Source organism: Haliaeetus albicilla, chromosome Z (genome assembly GCF_947461875.1).
Source record: "Haliaeetus albicilla chromosome Z, bHalAlb1.1, whole genome shotgun sequence".
Classification (NCBI taxonomy): Eukaryota; Metazoa; Chordata; class Aves; order Accipitriformes; family Accipitridae; genus Haliaeetus; species Haliaeetus albicilla.
In genome coordinates, this window is record NC_091516.1 from 38718067 (window position 1) to 38737199 (window position 19133).

Below are 19133 nucleotides of genomic sequence, written 5' to 3' on the forward strand. Positions count from 1 at the left end.
AGACACCTGGGCCAAAGAACATGGCATTGAGTGGGTATATCACATCCCTTATCACGCACCAGCCTCCGGAAAAATCGAATGATACAATGGGCTGCTGAAAACTACATTGAGAGCGATGGGGGGTGGGACTTTCAAACATTGGGATACACATTTAACAAAAGCCACCTGGTTAGTTAATACTAGAGGATCCGCCAATCGGGCTGGCCCCGCCCAACCAAGACTTCCACATACTGTAGAAGGGGATAAAGTCCCTGTAGTGCGCATGAGGAGTATGTTAGGAAAGACAGTCTGGGTTAGTCCTCCCTCAAGCAGAGGCAAACCCATTCAAGGGGTTGTTTTTGCTCAGGGACCTGGGTACACCTGGTGGGTGATGCAGAAGGATGGGGAAGTTCGATGTGTACCTCAGGGAGATTTGATTTTGGTAGAGAATAGCCAGTGAATTGGGCTGTATGATATTTAACTGCTAAAAAACCTGCCAATGCATGTCATTGTATCTATAGTGTCTATATGTCATATCAAGGGTATTACTGTAAGAATTACCCAAATGACTGAAGGATGGACTTTGAAACTGAGCCAAGTGCAACAGTGATAGAACTTGAACTGGCACCCAGTAATTTCCTCAAGATCAACACCTTCGACCTGCAGACCAAGGGCGTGAGTTGCACCAAATGTACCAGCCACAAGTTCCAGAGGCAGCATACAACAGCCCAACATCTCACACCATCTCTCTTATCCTGAAGAACTGTTACAACAGATGGAGCCCCAAAGTCATGGACTAAATAAAATTGATGGACACGTTAGAGGGATAGCCCATCGACTAAGGGAATACTATTTGTGTGTGTGTGGCGGGGGGAAGGTGTCCAGATACTTATATATATAAGACAAGGAAAGTGGTGGTGATTAATTGGAAAATGTAGGATCTAGGCATGATGTAGATGGTATAGAATAAGGGGTGGATAATGTCCTGAGTTCAGCTGGGATAGAGTTAATTTTTTACAGGAACCTGGGAGGTGGGGGGCACAGCCGGGGCAGCTGACCTGAACTAGCCAAGGAGCTATTCCATACTATGTGACATCGTGCTCAGTATATAAATGGGGAGCAGGCTAGGGGGGAGATCTCTCGACTTTCAGTGGGGAAGTGGCAGCGTGTCGTGTTCCGAGTGGTGAGCAGTTGCACTGTGCATCACTCGTTTTGTATATTCTTTCATTAGTACCGTTGTTGTTGTTGTAACTTTTCTTTTTGTGTTGTCCCAGTAAACTGCCCTTATCTCAACCCTTGAGCTTCCAGGTTTTTTTTCTTTTCTCTCCTCCATCTCCTCCCCATCCCACCGGAGGGGGGCGGGAGGAGTGAGCAAGCGGCTGCGTGGTCCTTTGTTACCGGCTGGGCTGAAACTACGACATACATGTTGATAATAAAAATAAAGCCAGATAGGTGACTAGACATTTGCTTGGGCTTTTGGGAGCTTTCTAAATGTTGCAAACTTAATTGAATGTATTGGTATCAGCAGTTATATAGGGGTAGTCCTCATAAAGCTTAATGGTATACTTGTTTAGGGGGTGCATGTGTGTGTATTTATATAAAACTTTAGATGGTACGAAAAATACAAATGTTTTGTTTACAGTAGTCAGTACAGAGCTGTCTCAATACCATATTATGGTCTGAAAATTTTTGATGTTTTGGAAATAAGGTGTCAGCTTATAAAATGAACTCTAGCTGAGCCCTATTTTGTGTGTTAAAAGACAACAGTAGAAGTAGTTGGAGGAACTACTATATTAAAGAGTCATGAGTAGTTTATCCCTTCCTTTCTTCACACTAGGATGCCCAGAAATGGAGAGCTGTTAGCAAGCCATAAGAATTTCATTGCCTCAGTCAAAGGAGATTTTTGGGGTGATCACATTCAACGGTCACATGTTGAACTCAGACAACTGGAATTTCTTGGGCCCTTCTCAAACCCATATTGTGCCAGGTATTCTTCCTAGTCCACAAACAGCCAATTCTTAAGAGTAAGAACTTGGGACACTGTTTTTTTTTATGGAGCTCTGCTTATCTCACTCCAAGCTCAGAAACCTTGTGTCTCATGGGAGATATCAGTGTGTCACAGGCATATGTAGTATGCTGGGTATAGTATGCCGTCCAGTTCTATACGCTTGTTTTACTTACCTGCTTCTAGATCTCAAGCAGTCCATTTCCAGTGGCTGTGTTAGGTCTTGTCACATACTTCTTGTAACTTGGAATGGCAGAGGCACCGTGATGGATCTTGAGACATACACTGCATCATCAAGGATTACAGGCTTTTACGATCATAACTGAGTTTGTTTTTTAGTCAGATTGCTTCTTATATTAGACAATGAGCTTTTGTGGAGTGCAGCTGACTTCTGTTCTGTGGTTCTACAGTAGACCAAGTGTTTTGGTCAGTTACCATGTTTCAGTGCATTACAGCAGTAGTAGCAGTATTAGCTAGCGTGGCAGTAATAGCATATACTGAAAACCAAGAAAAAGTAAGTCTCATGTTTATGAAAAAGCTAACCACGCAAGTCTGTAAAATGGGCTTCAATGGGGCAAGAATTAGCTTAATACAATAGCTATTTTATTCATCCAGACAAAAGATCATGTGAATTCAGGGAAATACACAGTAGAGAGGCTTTCCCTCACATAAGTGTGGACTTGTTTGATTTTTAAATGTAATCAGATATGTACAGTCAAGGAAAGTACATCCAACAGGTGTGTTAATATTATATTCTCTGATCTGCTTCTGCCTGCAAAACTTTATTGCACCTTTCAGCAGATTCTAGCTGTTCACTTCCTGCAAAAGCTGGAAATTATAGTAATTTCTGTCCTGTTTTCCTGAGAACTCTATTTCAGGAATATGACAATTAGTGAGTAAAAGAAGAGGTCATGTGCCAGCAGGGATGAATTTTTGCAAATAGTTTGATCTGTGTTTGTTCTGGTATAAACTGTGAAAAATAATTACCACTAAATACTACAACTGTATTTTGACATATTTTATTTTCCATAAAAATCTGAAATTGAGCATCACATAAGATATTGAAATTAAATATTACATAATATAATTAACAAACTGTTGTGGCTCTGTCTTATGAAGACACAAATTCTATCACAGTAAGACTGATTTGATTATCTTACGTTTTTAGAACAAATATTGCATATTGTAGACTAATTTTATTTCTATGCTTTATAAATGTATTTCACCAGAAACCACATTCTTCTATATCTCTCTTGTCAAAGGAATATAGGAATGTGCAGGCTCATGCATGAAATACAGAGGTTCAGATATAATTTTTGGATTAAATCCTTCATTCACCAGATGCATTTTCTGATGCTTGAAAGTTGCAGTAATTTGCATAACATCCTGAAAAAGAAATAATTCAAGTGCAATATTCCATTTCAGCTTATATCAGTGAAAATATGATGCAATTACTGAATAAAATGGATCATACAGTTTTAAAATAGAATATCTTCAGTTAGACAGAATGACCTGATTCACAGGTGCAGTGAAATCTAAATCTAAATGCAGCTTTTATTTCTTGTTCATTTCTATATCAAAGCCACATGCAAACTTGCAAGTTTCTGTTTCAAAAGAAGCATTTTCTTCAACTTTCATTAGTGCAGCTGATCACAAAATCTGTAGCTTATGGGACACTTGGTAATCTCTGCAGAGAGCTGGCTGATTTTATGGTTCTGGCTCTCCTCTGATTTCCAGCTGCTAAACTTCATTTAAGACATTAAACCAAAAAATGTTAAATACCTTCCTGTGTTATTTTTCTGTGTAAGCTGTTGCTGTACAGCAGTTATTCAAATGCCAGTTCATGAACAAGTTGGTCTGCACACCATAGTCAGTGTATGAGAGCAGAAGTGGTATATAAAATAATCTAATTTTAAATGTGGCTCACATTAAGGGAAGAGTTTAAAACACGCCATTCTCAAGCATTGTTATTACTTGTACGGTGTTTTCAATGTAACCAACATTTTCTTTTAGTTCTCATGCTGAAACAGGCCATTTTTTAGTTCTTGTTTTTCTGTCTTGATCTGTAACTTGTCTGATTTCCTCTATGCACTCCTACTCCATTTCCACAGCTCCCAGATCATTTAGTCTTTGGCTTCTGAGCTGAGACTGTTAATAAGTTTGCCAGTTCATTCTTTCTTTTGGCAGCACTTTACGATAGGAACCACACTTAGACCACCAAGTCATTTCACACATACGCTAAAGAGCTGCCAGATGGTAATAATGTTCAATCATTACCAAGTAGGATTGCTTCAAATTGAGTAGCTAGCATGAATTTGTCTTAGTAGTTATTTAAAAAATTGCAATTATAAGATTAAAAGTTTAATAAAGACAGGTATTAAATATTTTAAATGTGTATTATGAATACAGATTGCTGAGGTTTTCTGTTTAAATGATCCCCTGATGTTATTTTAATAGTCAGATTTTTCTACAAGGAAATGAGAGTTCTGAAAATAAAAAATCAAACCAAACCCAAGCCAAAAAAACCCCGAAAACAGAGCACAAATAATGCAAAACTGAAATCACTCCCTGGATGCTCTTAGAAACTTCTTCCTAATGTCTGTCTGCAAACAGAAAATGAAGTTAGCAAAAGTAAAGTGAAAAACCTACTATCTCAGAACCTTGGAGTACCCTGGTTCTTTGCATCATTGCCCCTGTGCCTCTGCTCTTCTTCGAGAGTCAAATCAGAGAGGTTGAGAAGAAACTCTCAGTCTGTCTGGTTTTCACAAAACCAGTCAACCATAGTTGCAAGTCGTATTAGAAAGAGTCTACATATGGACTGCTGAAAACTTTTCAAGATTGATTTTATCTTAAAAAAATTTTTGCATGAGAATTCCATATTTTTGTTTGTCACTTGATTAGGATGAACTCTTTCTCAAGACACACCTTTTTTTTTTCAGAAGAGACTTAATTTTCTGTCCACTCAGAAAATTGTGGGTTCAGCATTCATCCTATTATCCTCCCCTAAGGTGTTTTTTAAAGTAATAACATGGGTTTTATCATTCTAATTTTTTTATAAAATTTCTGTTATGTCCTTTAATAAGTCTTTATACATGTGTAAATATTCATTAGTTAGTACTGATAGTATCTTTCATAGTAAGCTCCCTTCAGTTAGCTGAAAAAAGCTTTAGTCAGAGAGCACATAAATACAAACAGGTTTAATCAGTTCCACATATATAGATTCTAGAGCTCCGTATAGATTTTCCCCATCTGATAGAACCATAAAGACAAGTCTTTTCCAAAGGTTTTTCCCAGAAGAGGGCACTGGTTGTCCTGAGGCACCATAGATAGTACAACCTATGCTAACTGCATTTGAAGATACATTTACTTAGTACAGTAACCTACTAGTGAAAAAATAGCTTTCCTCAATTCTTTAAACTCTCTTAAAATTACACTTCTTTCTAAATGTATACATTTTTTTTCTCTTCCTCTTCAGTCTCACTCACTCTGTTACATTTCCATCTTGTTCTCAATCAAATTTTTGCCTTTAGGACAATTTGTCAATATTTAGGGAGAGGCAACACTGCCAAATGCCTCCCAGCATCCGCTAACAGCCGAAGACTGTCTGCTACAAACTTGCAGGAGATGTAATGTAGGGCCCTTTCCTACTCTTTGCAGGTCATGGTCTCCTGTCCTGTTGCAGAAGACCATCCTGTGCGGAGTGCACAAGAGGTGTAATCCTTGCACTTTTAAGATGTACATTTAAAAAGAATTGTATCCCAGTCCTGCTTTTATACTCTGAAGCATGTGGGTACATTTTAGTTCTCAGATTATGAGATCTTACTGTGAAGTATTTATTTTAATATCTGTTGCAAAGAACTACGTATTTCTTTGATGCTTTGTCAGTAACTGAATAATAATCACTTCAAGAACAACCATATTAGGAAAAAGTTTTAAATGGATCATGTCATCCTTTTATAAGAAGACACTGTTACATGTAGTATTAGCCATATGTGTCTGCTTAGTCTTCCATTGGCTAGAAGAACACTCTAATTAAAGAACTTTGAAACAAAATCCAACTTTGCCAAGTTATTAATCACATCTAGGATTTTTAGGTATGAATGGATCCTTAAAGTAAAATATAAGTTTAATTCATCAAATATTTGCTTAACTTCTTAATAATAATAGCAACAATAATTCAGACTAGTATTACCTTTTGAGTTTCAATTCTTGAAACTGTTTGTAAATTACTCCTGCATTCCATGATTGTAGAGACCAATTTTCAAGTCAGACAGAAGATAAACACAAGTAGGAGGCAACTGATTGTCTTACCAGGATTCTCACAAAGCGTGGTTGGGCATAACTTGGAAGGAAGTCGACAATATGCTTATAAGGTCGGTCAGATTTAAGCACAATGGCTGCCATCCCTGTTCTTCCTTCATAGTCTACAAAAAATTGAAAAATATTATGACAAGTAAGAGTGTATGTGAGTCTTGTATGACATTTGAGGGATTTCGTATTGCTCAGAGCAAGTATTTTGATATTATGAAATATCTGCCCTATCCTCTCAGACATCATTGAGTATAAGATACATGTTACTTTACATCAGAAGACTTAAAGTTACTTTCAGAGTTTTTATTCAATTAAAAAAATGTCACCAACCTCTTTTTATTAGAAAATCTGTATGGCTCACAGCTGGCTGCTAGGTTTTCTTCTTACCTTGCTCAATTTTAACATTGGTGACATAGTGGCCTAATGAAATCAGAGTGACCGTTAGTTCAGTAAAAAGCTGAACATGCTTCCACAAAGACTACTGCAAAAGATGGACATAGACATGTATGGGACTGTACTTGGTCTATACAAAGTCTAGTGGCTATTGTACATTGTATAAGCAGTGCTGAGTGTTTTCTGCTTTATTCCACAGACAGATTAGTTACAAATAGGGGAAGTGCCTCTTAGTAAATTGCAAGCAGCAAATTATGTCTGATGTGAAAAGAGAAACAAAACCCTTTTAGAAAAGATGTAACAAACATAGTTACTGCTTTGTCTTTATTCAAACACAAGTAAGAATTCCAAACGGAGAAAACATCTGAATTAGAAGCAATAAGCTGCCATGGTTAAATCTGTCCAGAATGAAAGAGAGCTTAGAGGTGTGACCAAGGCACTGGAAAGATAAAATGTGGGTGTTCCCTTTTCATGAAAATTAAATGTCTTTTGTGAGAGTCAGCTTTCAGGATTTTTTCTCAAAGATACTCTCAGCTGTTAGGCCATCCTATCTTCAGCCTGGGAGCTTCAGCTCTTTGAGTAGGAATATTCCATTCTAAGTAGGAGTTTGGAGATTCTGTGCAACTCTAGGTACTAAATAGTTAAATCTAGTTTGGTCACTAAATGTAAAAATATGAAAAATAATTATCCAGATTTTGAAATGGTACTGTTCTTCCTCAGAACTTTAAATTTGGAAATTAGAAAGCATCTGTAAACATCTGGTCTCAGAACACAATGTATGTAGGAATTACTGTGTCCATTTTACTTGGAAAAAAAGCAGCACTAAGAAATCTGATATGTTTAGGAACATGAATAAGTTTTTGCAGGTGAGAATAAAAACATTCTGAGCTTAGAATATTGATTACGTTCTTATATTATTGTATCTTTGGATATTTGGGTATATTATAAACATTTGGATATGTTATTGGGTATATTAGCAATAGATCCCTACTTGGATCTATTGATAATATATTTTTCTGTGTCATTTTCAAGTTCTAAGTGTATGTCAAGAACTTGTTGCTCACAGAACAGAGAGTTAATCCCTGCCCCAAAATATCACCATCTAAATTGAGGTATCTGTTAGTTAATAGATAACTAATACTTCTCCTTACCTATGGGTGCTTTCTTATACCTTCCATTTTCATCCTTCATAAGTTCTTGTTTCCAGACATCATATTTCAACAGCTCAAAAGAATGTAGGAACAAAATTTAAAAAGTTCATATGCATACTTGAAAACCTCACTGTCTTACTCACTTTCTGGTTGTTCTGATAAAAATTGCTTTGAATTAATGGATAGTACCCTATTGACTTTGGAAGATTTGGAACAGCCTGAAATACACTGACAGTATTCTGAGAAGCAATTGTCAGAAAGTGTTCATATCACGGTAAGCAACACTAAGTGTACATATACAGATGAAGTGTTCATCTCCTTTATCAACAGAAAGAAATCCATTGTTTTAGAGTATGGTCAGTTTCAAATCATTTATATAAAGTGAAGCAGTGCTTTTGATCAAATTGTCAATTTTGCTTTAAAACTACCATCCATTTCTAAGTAGAGGCTTAACATTACTGGAATGCAAATCAAGATGAATCTCTGACAAAAAATCCAGATTAAATTTATAGACATCTCAAAAATTACTCCAGCCAGATACAAGTGGAAACTTACAGCTCATTGGTTTGATTTAGGCTTTCCTGCCTTCATTCCCTGTCCACATAGTTAAGACTGCTAAAAGACCAAAAGCATTGCAGAGTTTTTGTTATGGCCCTGGGAAGGCATTTTCAGCATCTCAGATTAAAAGGAGAAATCATTTGGAAGTCATTAATCTGGTTTTGATGTTAACTAGTCTGAATCTTTAGTTTCATTTGAACAGTATTTTATTGTAGTATAATGTTCATGATTCACAAAGAGTCTGTACAAATAGGAAAAACATTTGAGACTGTCAGGGTGTTTTTATGGGTGAAAGATGTGTATCTCCAATGAGAGCTTCAATAGGAGTCATATACATGAAGTTTATAGCTCAGATATGTTGAGATTTATTTGCAGAGAATTTTGAAATTTTTTTGTTTTGCTGATCTTATTTCAGAGAAGAAAATGTGATGCTGGTTTTAATGAGTGAAGATATAGTCAAAGAGTAAATTTGTGTAGGTTTGCTCTGGAACACATATCTCCTGATTCATACCAAAAGTAAAATCAAAACTAATTTCTGCCTCATCACTTAGTATCTGTGGGTTTTAAGGATGATAAGTAAACTTCAACAAAAAATATAATTCGTCATTCCTGTGGATAGGCACTTCTATACAGTCAGGGTTTTTTTTATATTCTGGGCAAAAAGTCAGATACACAAAGCAGTGGTTTCAGCTTCTGCAGACTTGTTCTGTATATTTATTCTAGCTTCACAATATGTGTACAGAGAGTAGAGTCATGTAAGGGGCTAAGAATAAGGTTTCTGCTTCCATGAACAAAATTTTGCTACATCTGAACTGTAGTAAGCAGGTTCTTTCTTGTATGCTTTCCTGCTCTTTATAATTTCTGCCTTTCATCTGCTTTTTTTTTGGTTGGCTGGTAAATTGGTTGGTTTGTGGATTTGATTACATTTACCTTTGAGAAGATGCCAGCATGGCCCACAGCTCTATTTTATTAGTATAGTTCAAGAAACTAAGATTTCCTTCTGTGGATCCATAGAATGCAAATATTTTAATTGGGCCAAACCTCATCGGAAATTCTTTCCAGACAGCAGGTCTGATATCATTTACTAGAGCAATGCCCACTTTGTGAACTCTGTCCTCTTCTTTCTGTGAACAACCAAAAAGAAACATTCTGCATCTGAGAAAAGTGGGTCTAAATACCTGGAGTTGATCTAAAATTTTCTAATAGAACAATTTTCCTTTAGAACTGCCACTTTGGCTAAAATACTTCACAGAATAATATTTGTTTTGTAAAAATCAAACAGAAAATCAGAATTCTTGATGGTTTGAGGTTGAAGGATTTTCATAAGGTGAAAACTTTATTTCTGTAGTCCTTTGTATTTTCAGTTATAAGTTCTATAACTGAGATATATATTACAAAGATTAAAAGAATTATTTTATCGTGAAAATGTAAATAAATAGTTTTTAAGTAAGTGCCATTTCTCATAGAATGGAAATTTCTTTCTGAACCAAAGAAAGGAATTTTTCTGCATAAATAAAATTATGTCTTAGAAAACACTTGTGACCTGCTATGGTCAGTTCTGCATGTAATGGGTTTTGGTAGTAAGTTTTACACATCTGCCATGTTGCCTAAGGAACCTGAAAAAGTAGCAGAATGACTTAAAGCTCCTTACCATATCTCAAATGATTAGGTGCAGTTTTTAATCTTAAATCCAAATTCAGAAAAGATGGTAATCAAATCTGCAGTGAAAATGTAGTTATTAACTTGTCATTGTTACATGTCTGTTATGTCATTATTGTGACTAACTACTCAAATGCTTACATAAATTTTTCTGCGTTGGGCTAGACTGCTCAGCACCCTATATATAGGACTATAGTCAAGATGCTGCCTGTGGAAAAGCCCCCACTTTTTTTGGAGATGTAGTTGGTATTGAGCGATTAAGTTACTGCCATGGATGAGTGACAGCAGAAAACAAAATTATTTCAGGTCCACAGGAACAGTTTCTTCACACCAAAGAAATGCATTTCTTTCCATTTCAGTGTTATTTTAAACTTTAAAAATTGTAAAAATATATTTGATTTCTAAATAATATTAAGATGATTTCAAAATGGAACATTGCCTAAGAATTACACTGAAATATTTTAGCAGAATCAGTGTTTCAACTTTTTCACCATTAAAAATGTTCACATAAAACTGTTTTGTAGACACTGGATTAACAGATAATTTCATTTGATCCAGAGCTGCAATTTATGGCAGATAATTTATTTGCCACAATAAGATCAGCTGTAATGCAGACTAAACTCCACTTGTTAAAAACAGGAGTGGAGACTTCCCTGCTTCTGCTTAGTTTTCTTTTGCAGTTTTAATGGTAAACCTGAAGGAACAGCACAGTTTGATGACGTGTATATGATCAAACCCAACTATGATCCAGTTGGCAGGCTGATTGGCAGTTACATCATGCCTAATATTGTCCCTTCTTCAGCGCTTGGTGTTCAGGATAAAATAATGGATTTTATTAGTTTTTTTTCAAAATAGCTGGTGAGACTCTAGGACTTAGAGTAAATCTGAGGAGCTTCAGAGATTATAAGCATAGGAGAAACTGTTATACTTACCTTGTTTCATCCCTGGTATAACAATCTGCAGGGCTTCCCTGCATTACCTTGAATTTTAAAATATCTTTATTTTAAAAGTTGTATGGTTCTCTTTAAAAACATTCCTTGACATACATTCTGTTTTGTTTGTTAACTTCTGTGGGGTACTGTGTTTAAAATTTAATTCTGATAGGTACATGGATGTTGGGTAAACTTCCTGTAGGCATATTTGGTCAGTGAGTAGGGTCTGGTGTCTCTGCCTATATCAAGAAATCCAGAGTGCCTCCTAGTTCCCAAATCCGTGTTCTTTCTCAATTTCAGTGTGTGTCCTGGTTTCAGCTGGGATAGAGTTAACTGTCTTCCTAGTAGCTGGTACAGTGTTATGTTTTGAGTTCAGTATGTGAAGAACGTTGATAACACGGATGTTTTCAGTTGTTGCTCAGTAGTGTTTAGACTAGAGTCAAGGATTTTTCAGCTTCTCATGCCCAGCCAGGGCAGCTGACCCAAACTGGCCAACAGCGTATTCCATACCATGGGACGTCCCATCTAATATAGGAACTGGGAAGCGGGGGCAGGGAATCGCCGCTCGGGGACTGGCTGGGTGTCGGTCGGCGGGTGGTGAGCAATTGCCCTGTGCATCATTTGTACATTCCAATCCTTTTATTACTACTGTTGTCATTTTATTAGTGTTATCACTATCATGATTAGTTTCTTCTTTTCTGTTCTATTAAACTGTTCTTTTCTCAACCCAGGAGTTTTACTTCTTTTCCTGATTTTCTCCCCCATCCCACTGGATGGGGGGGAAGTGAGTGAGCGGCTGCGTGGTGCTTAGTTGCTGGCTGGGGTTAAACCACGACAGTGTGAGACCTAGGCATGCTCTGTGGAAGCAGGTAAGGACAAACATCCTGGATGTGACCTAGAGAATACTCCAACAGGTCCCTCATTTAGGTAGCCCTAGTCTGGGTCAACACCAAGACTGCTGTGTTCTGGCATGCCACCACACGAGTCTAGGTGAAATGTAGCTGGCTGGCTTATTAGCCTGCACAGGTTTGTTTCACTGTGGAAGAACCTGTGTGGTACACTAGAGGTTATATGTATTGTAATTCGGTAAGATGCCTGGTCTTGACAGGATTCTGCATTTACCCTGATCCACTTCTGTTGGCATCCTCAGCTTCCTCAACTCAGGTAGGCCATCTTTCTGTTTTTCTCTCTTCTTACCAGTTGCCAGTTAAATACCAATACATTCTCTGTTAAATTCTTGTTATTGAGCCAAGTAAAGAAAGTTCTTCCTGCCTTTTCCTGCAGGAGAGACCTTTACACAACTAGTGTCACCTAGCTAATTATTCCTTTCTTTTTTTTGATTCATGGACTACTGACATAATGTTTGTACAGGCTTGAGTTCTGGCCAACAGCTTTCCTGGCTTGCTCCCTCCAATACCTTTTTGTCTTTGACCCCTCTCCTACATCTGGACCACACAATACTAGGTCTCTGTTCAAGCCAGCTGGTTGATTCTCTCAGATGTTCCCTTGTTGCTAGTTCTTGTGCCAATCTCTGACCAATGCAGTTGGAGGTCATTTGAACATTGTGCTTGTACATGAAGTTTTCTGTGGTAGGTAGGAATACTTCTTGTTACCTCCCTTCAGTTAACTTTCTAACTCCCAAATATAAAGTTAAGAAAGTTAACCGATCTTTTCCACCGTGTTGAGAAACAAGCATTACAATAGAATAAATATTTTCAGAGTTACTTTCCTGCTGCTGCTCTGTTTGGTGACATCTTACTTTTGTCCTAAATCTGATCATGATTTAGCTCCCATGTTCTTCAGCACTGTTATCCCAGGGTTGACCAGGATTTTGCACCACATTGTGAGTACTATGGCTTTATACAGATAAGTTTATCATCATATACACAGCTGTGCAACAAAATGTGCCTTTTGAACACATCTTCGACAAAAAAATTTAAACAAAACCTCATTCAGCAGTTTTAAAGCCATACAAAAATTAATTATCAGCCATTAAATACTGAATAGAGTAGCCTTCTCTTACTAAGTAACTACTTTGGAACAGTGCAGTGCAGGTGGTTAATCATTTAATCTGGTTCATGCTCTTGTTTGATCATTGAGTCTGATAAAGCTTTTACTGCTTATACCTTTCTTTATTGACCTGCCACTTGCCTGTCACTCAGATGAAAAGCTAACAAGCTTGGCTTTACAGAGGAATTTATGTTAGCGTCTGGGCATAGCTGTCCCATCCTGCCAGGCCTGCTTCTGTGTAACCACTACATTTGCTGATTTAAACTTGATGGCTATCATAGAACTACAAGGAACACAAGACCCAAATTTTGTATACACTGGAAAAAACCTATCAAACATTAAAAATACTATACCATTGAGAAATGGGTAAATCTATATAACTTATAAAATATAGATTTGCTATATTTTAAAGCTGCATTTGCAAACAAGAATTTACACTGGGCTAGTTACAGAGGTAGTGTCAGAGTTCTCCTATGTACAAAACCACTGTAGCATTGTATTTTCTACAGTCATTCCAAAACTAGCTTGCAGAAAATCTCTTCTTCAAAACATAAGATGTTCCTAGGTGATGAAAACAGACAAGAAAATTCAAAATAACCTTTAAAATGTATCTTATCTTCTACCACTATTTTAAAAAAAAAGTTGTCATTCTCTTAATTCAACTAATGATAAATTCAGCTATTCAAATAAATTATAAGCTATTTCCAGCACAATCTTTCTGTTAAACGTGACTAGCACAATGGAGCCTTGCCGCTTTTTCTGAGTAGTAACTAAAAACTTACAGTACCAGAAGCAGTAGAAACAAACCTTTTAGTTATCTCCAGTTGTTAGGAATAGGTCAAAGCCTAACCATGTTTCTGTCAAGATGGTGACTGGGTAACTCTGAAAAAAGAGAGCTTGGGATGAGGGAGAAGGTACCTTGCAGCTTCTCTATTTGTGTGAGAAGCGGTGGAAGGGGAACCAGCTCAGAGTCTCTTGTTTCTGTCTCACTCCCCTTTTCCTGTTTTTTGTCAGCTCATCATCCTCAATTTTTTGTTTCTGTGGCCCTGAAGTTCCTTCAGAGCTTTCTGTTCCAAAAGCCACCGCATTCTAGACCTCTCACGTCTGCTACCCCATCCCTTTTTCATAGTTTTCTCTAAGTGTTGTCAGCCAAGAATTTACAGCTTTCCCTGTTTCTGTCCTTTCCAAAATTCCTTTTTGCCTGAGTGCTGTTTGTCCCACATAAAGCTTCCCAGTGCCTTCCAAGTTCTGAATCCCTTCTAGTCCACTTGCTCCTAGCTTGCCTGTTCCTCCCTGACCCAGGTACCATCTCATGCAAGACTTGAAGTCCTCTCAGAGCTCTTCAGCCTCACTCACCTCAAAGCCTTATCATTTGAATTCCAGGCCCCCCAGAGTCCCCATCTGAATGGTCCACCTAAGAAAGCAGTTATCCTACTTTCTCTGTGCCAAGACAAATCATAGCTTCAAACCTTTTTATACACTACTTTTCCCATCCCATATGTGTTTCTGTTAGGCAGCAGCAGTCTTGTTATCAGTTGCTGTAGCCCAGCATGCATGCCCATGCTATTCCTGAAGAAACAAAGTACTGAAATGGCTTTTAAAACAGTCCAGATATATGATACCAAAACCCAGCATCTGGGCAAGACTCTAAGAACAGGAAAGGAGGATATATCTGAAAAAATAACATTGCTAGATGTCTACAGATAACTCCTATTTTCAGAATCAAAAGCAGAGGCTCTGTCATTCTCCCTTTCCTTCAATTTAATATCACAAATCTAATTCTGTGTTACTCAAATATGTGACTCAAAAAGCTCCAAAACACGTTGAGTTGACCTTATTCTGAAGGTTAGTTAAAGCTTCCACAATGCGTTTGTATCTTCTGACACTAAAAATCAAGCCTGACTTCTCAGGTGCCTATGTGAAACGTGTTTTAGACTTTTGGTGTAGGATACAAATATGATTTCAGGTTAAACCTATGGAACATATGCAGTGGTATTAGTGATACACAGACCTCAAGTCACATTATATTGGATCTATGCAACAACTGGTGTCTGTTCTAAGCTTCAAAAACTATGCATATATCTTAGATACTGTTTGCAGACTGGAGAAAGTGATAAAAATGAGAAAATTACAAAAGTCTATTAGTAGACATAATATTTGAGTTTCTCACCAAACAGAGTTACTTACCAAAAAATTAAAATGTTACAGCATTCTCAAGTTAATGAAATTTCACTAGAAGGTAAATTTTTCCTAATTCAATGCATCCACTGATGCCAAGAAGAGAAGCACTGATGTGGAATGGAAAAGTGAGATACATAATATCCTGAGAAAATGCACCATACTGAGTAAAAGCAGGTAGATGGAGCTCTTAGATGAGTGATGATAGCAGCTTTTGGAAAACCTAGCAAAGGGAGAAGAGCAAATAATTATAAATGTACTGCTTGCATTATTAATTTTGCTGCAAAATTATGTTTGGAATGTACAGGGAGAATTGTCTTTTCTTCTGAGTCTTTGTCGGCCCTGTCCTTCAGTCTTTACCCCATGAGTATATCTTCTTAGTCTCTCAACTTCTTCAGTCTTTTTGTCTGTGAGCTATCTAATCCTCTCATCTGCTTTGGCTGGGGGAGAAACTCCATACCCTTCACAGGCAAGTGCGGACTGACTGTGCCCACAGTGTTCCCTCGCCACAAAGTGAGAATGGGAAAGCTTCCAAAGAGCCTCTGTGCCACTCAGCTGCTGTTGCAATACAAGTAACTTTTACAAAGTTGTTTGGCTTGACTAGAGGAAGGATTCCCCTTTCCTTCCCAGTGAAGATGAAGCTTCATTATTCAGGCCAGTCTCAGAGGAAAAATTTTCTCCCAAGGCCCAAGCACTTGTGCTGGCTGCGTTTCTTTTTAGTATAGACCTGCGAAATTCTGTCACTTTGGAATCTGAGCAGCTGTTAGAGACTGACTTTATTGGCCTTATATTTAAGAAATAAAGTTCAGCAAAGGAACATCTATGTTAAAGTTCACTATTACGCCCTGTTATGCCAAGGCAAAAATAGTTTAAAATGTACTATGCTTGTAACTAAATTAATTTCTCCCTATCTCGACTTAAAAAATTCAAGTTCTGTCTTTTTCTGTGCCTGTCTTGTTGCTAAATTCATACCACCTGAATTTTCAGAGAGCCGCAATTGTACTTTGTTAGTGCACACCCTCACCTGTACTTCCCAATGTGAAGATATACATACCTGTGTTTCTTGTGTTAATGACAGCTTTAAGGTGAGAGGGAACAGGATGATCTGGCACCTTGTCTAGTCTGTCTGGTATAGTCTGAGCATGCTGGAAAGGAGAAATGGTGCTCATCAGCCAGACAGCAACATTATTTTCCAAGAGATGAAAAATAAATTCTTTCTCTATTGATCCCAAACAATCTGACAAGTTAAAAAAATTATATGCTTATTATTAAAATAATTACAACTACAGACCTGATTACCTGCCTTGGAATTATATACCCTACCACCCCATACAGTAAGCTTACCATAGCCTGCAGCAGCAGCAATAACCCACCTATTGGACAGTGAGAAGAAAATCATGTTTAGTTTCCCTGTACTTCTCATGTGGCTTTAACTGTAATAGGTGAAATCTCCCTGATCTTATCTGGTGACTTTAATATACAGTATTTAGTTTAATCTGTATGTTGTAACATTTGTTTTAATGCTTGGTACACATATCAACTAATAAGCCCTCACGGGTTCATATGGAATTATGGAAGCATTGCCAACCTGTATTAAAGATATGAAAAGAGAAGTAGAAAAATTAAATAAATTGCCCAGTATTACATAATATGCCAGTAAGAGGGCCAAAATTATAGCTCAACATGCTGTACTCTTTGCTCCAAGCAATGCTACCTTGGGACCACTACTTTAAAGTAGTTCTAAAATAACCATAAATTTGTATGGGAAGGAAATCACCACTAACAAAGGGAATCTGAGCCTTCCTGTAGTCAGTGGAGTTTTATCTGCATAAGCCAATAAATAGAAATGGAAATGAGATGATGCTGAAGTATCTCCCCAGGCTGTTCACTTGCTGATACATGATTGTTTCTGCTGGTACATTGTCAGTACTTGGAAAGTTTCAGATTTAAGCCTTTTATTATACTAATTAATTCCACATATTTTTTGGTGCTTATATACTTGAAATTTAAACAAGACTATGTCTTTCCCCTCTTTTTTTAGCCAGCAGATGTGTATGTATATATGAAGTACTTGCAGCTTTGAATGGCTCTGATTTTCTATTTTCGATAAAAAGTATTGTTGTGGTTTAACCCCAGCTGGCAGCTAAGCACCACGGAGCTGCTCGCTCACTTCCCTCTCACCCAGTGGGATGGGGAAGAGAACTGAAAAAAACCCAAACTCATGGGTTGAGATAAGAACAGTTTAAGACGACAGAAAGGAAGAAAATAATAATAATGGTGATGATGATAATAATAATAATAATTTGACAGTATTAATAATAATAAAAGAATTTGAATGTACAAAACAAGTGTTGCACAATGCAATTGCTCACCACTCGCTGACCAATGCCCAGTTAGTTCCTGAGCACCAATCCCCCCAGGCCAAATCCCCCCAGTTTATATACTGGGCATGTCATCACATGGTATGGAATATGCATTTGGCCAGTTTGGGTCAGTTGTTCTGGCTGTCTCCCCTCCCAGCAACTTGTGCCCCTCCAGCCTTCTTGCTGGCTGGGCATGAGAAGCTGAAAAATCCTTGACTTTTTATAAACACTACTTAGCAACAACTGAAAACATCAGTGTTATCAATGTTCTCATACTGAATCCAAAACATAACACTATACCAGCTACTAGAAAGAAAATTGACTCTATCCCAGCCAAAACCAGGACAAGTGTAAAGCAGTAAAAAGTCAGTAGAAGTTGAGAAAAGCCACCACACAGCCCAGCTGGGCCAGTCCAGACCAGACATGGATGAAGTCAGGTCTATTACCTATCATCAGGTCCACAGTGTCACCTTTTTTTCAGATTCCCATAGTGTAGGAAGACCTCTGCTATCCTGTTACTCCTGTCCACATCTTGATAAGTGTGCACCTTCCCTTCACAGATGAGGAATGGCTTGTGGGGAAGCTTTCCCACTCTCTGCATGAAAAGGTCAATTATGGAGAGAATTCCATTGCTTGCCCATTTCTTTACCATTGCTCTTAACCTCTTCCACCTCAAGAAGTAGATCAGATCTTCCCAGAAATATGGGGAAAACCATCTTCAGAAAGACACACAGCACTTCTATTCCTCCAGCAATTGTCAAAAGCCACGTGCATAGCAGTGCTTGAGGGGAGAAATAATAGCTTAGCTATTTCAGAGATATAAAATACAGTACATTAATATAATTAATAATAAGTTTTAAGGCAGAGACTGGAAGTTAATAAGCTAATTTCAATTCCACCAATTAATTTGAGAATTTTTTAAGATACCATATTGGAGTTTACTAGAATACAAAGGCCCAGGAACAACATAAAAAAGAAAAGGGAGTAAAGAGTAAGAAACATTGTGCAGTTTATAAGGATAGAGGAGTTTATTCAGAGTAAAGAATGTGGCCAGGGTGACAGTAGAACGGAAAAGGCATAGATAATTAAATACAAGATGGAAATGTAGAAATTTAAGAAGTATCTGAAGAACAAATAAAAAAAGGTATAAACTGAGGAAACAATTTAACACTTCTTTTTTTTTTTTGACTTGGAGTCAAAATTTTGTCTGGATTGTTTATTGTACCATGGCAAATCCTAAAAAAATGGAAACAAACAGTTAAATCATACAGTATTGTATGTATATTGTGAAAGTATGTTAAGTATCATGCATCTGTAAGATGCACCAAATATGTTCTTCTTTGCTGCCTGAGTTGTTTTTTTGGTCCAATAGAATTTGAGACCATCATCTAATCCTCCACAGGTTTGAACAGTCTGATGAACATACACTAATTTCAGGCAATGTACTATGAACCTTCTGCATCTTCTGAAATAGCCAGTTTTCACCTTAGGATTTTCTGGCATTTGCAATAAACGGTGATTAATAACTTTGCATTATTTATATTATTTTCATTATTTACAATAGTACCTGAAGTCTCAAACAAAATCATCACAA

At 37.3% G+C, this 19133-nt stretch overlaps 1 pseudogene; it reads right to left on the minus strand.

The window, feature by feature from the left end:
• Positions 1-8887: 8887 nt before the first annotated feature.
• Positions 8888-16575, minus strand: LOC104321905 (long-chain fatty acid transport protein 6-like; annotated as a pseudogene).
• Positions 16576-19133: the final 2558 nt, after the last annotated feature.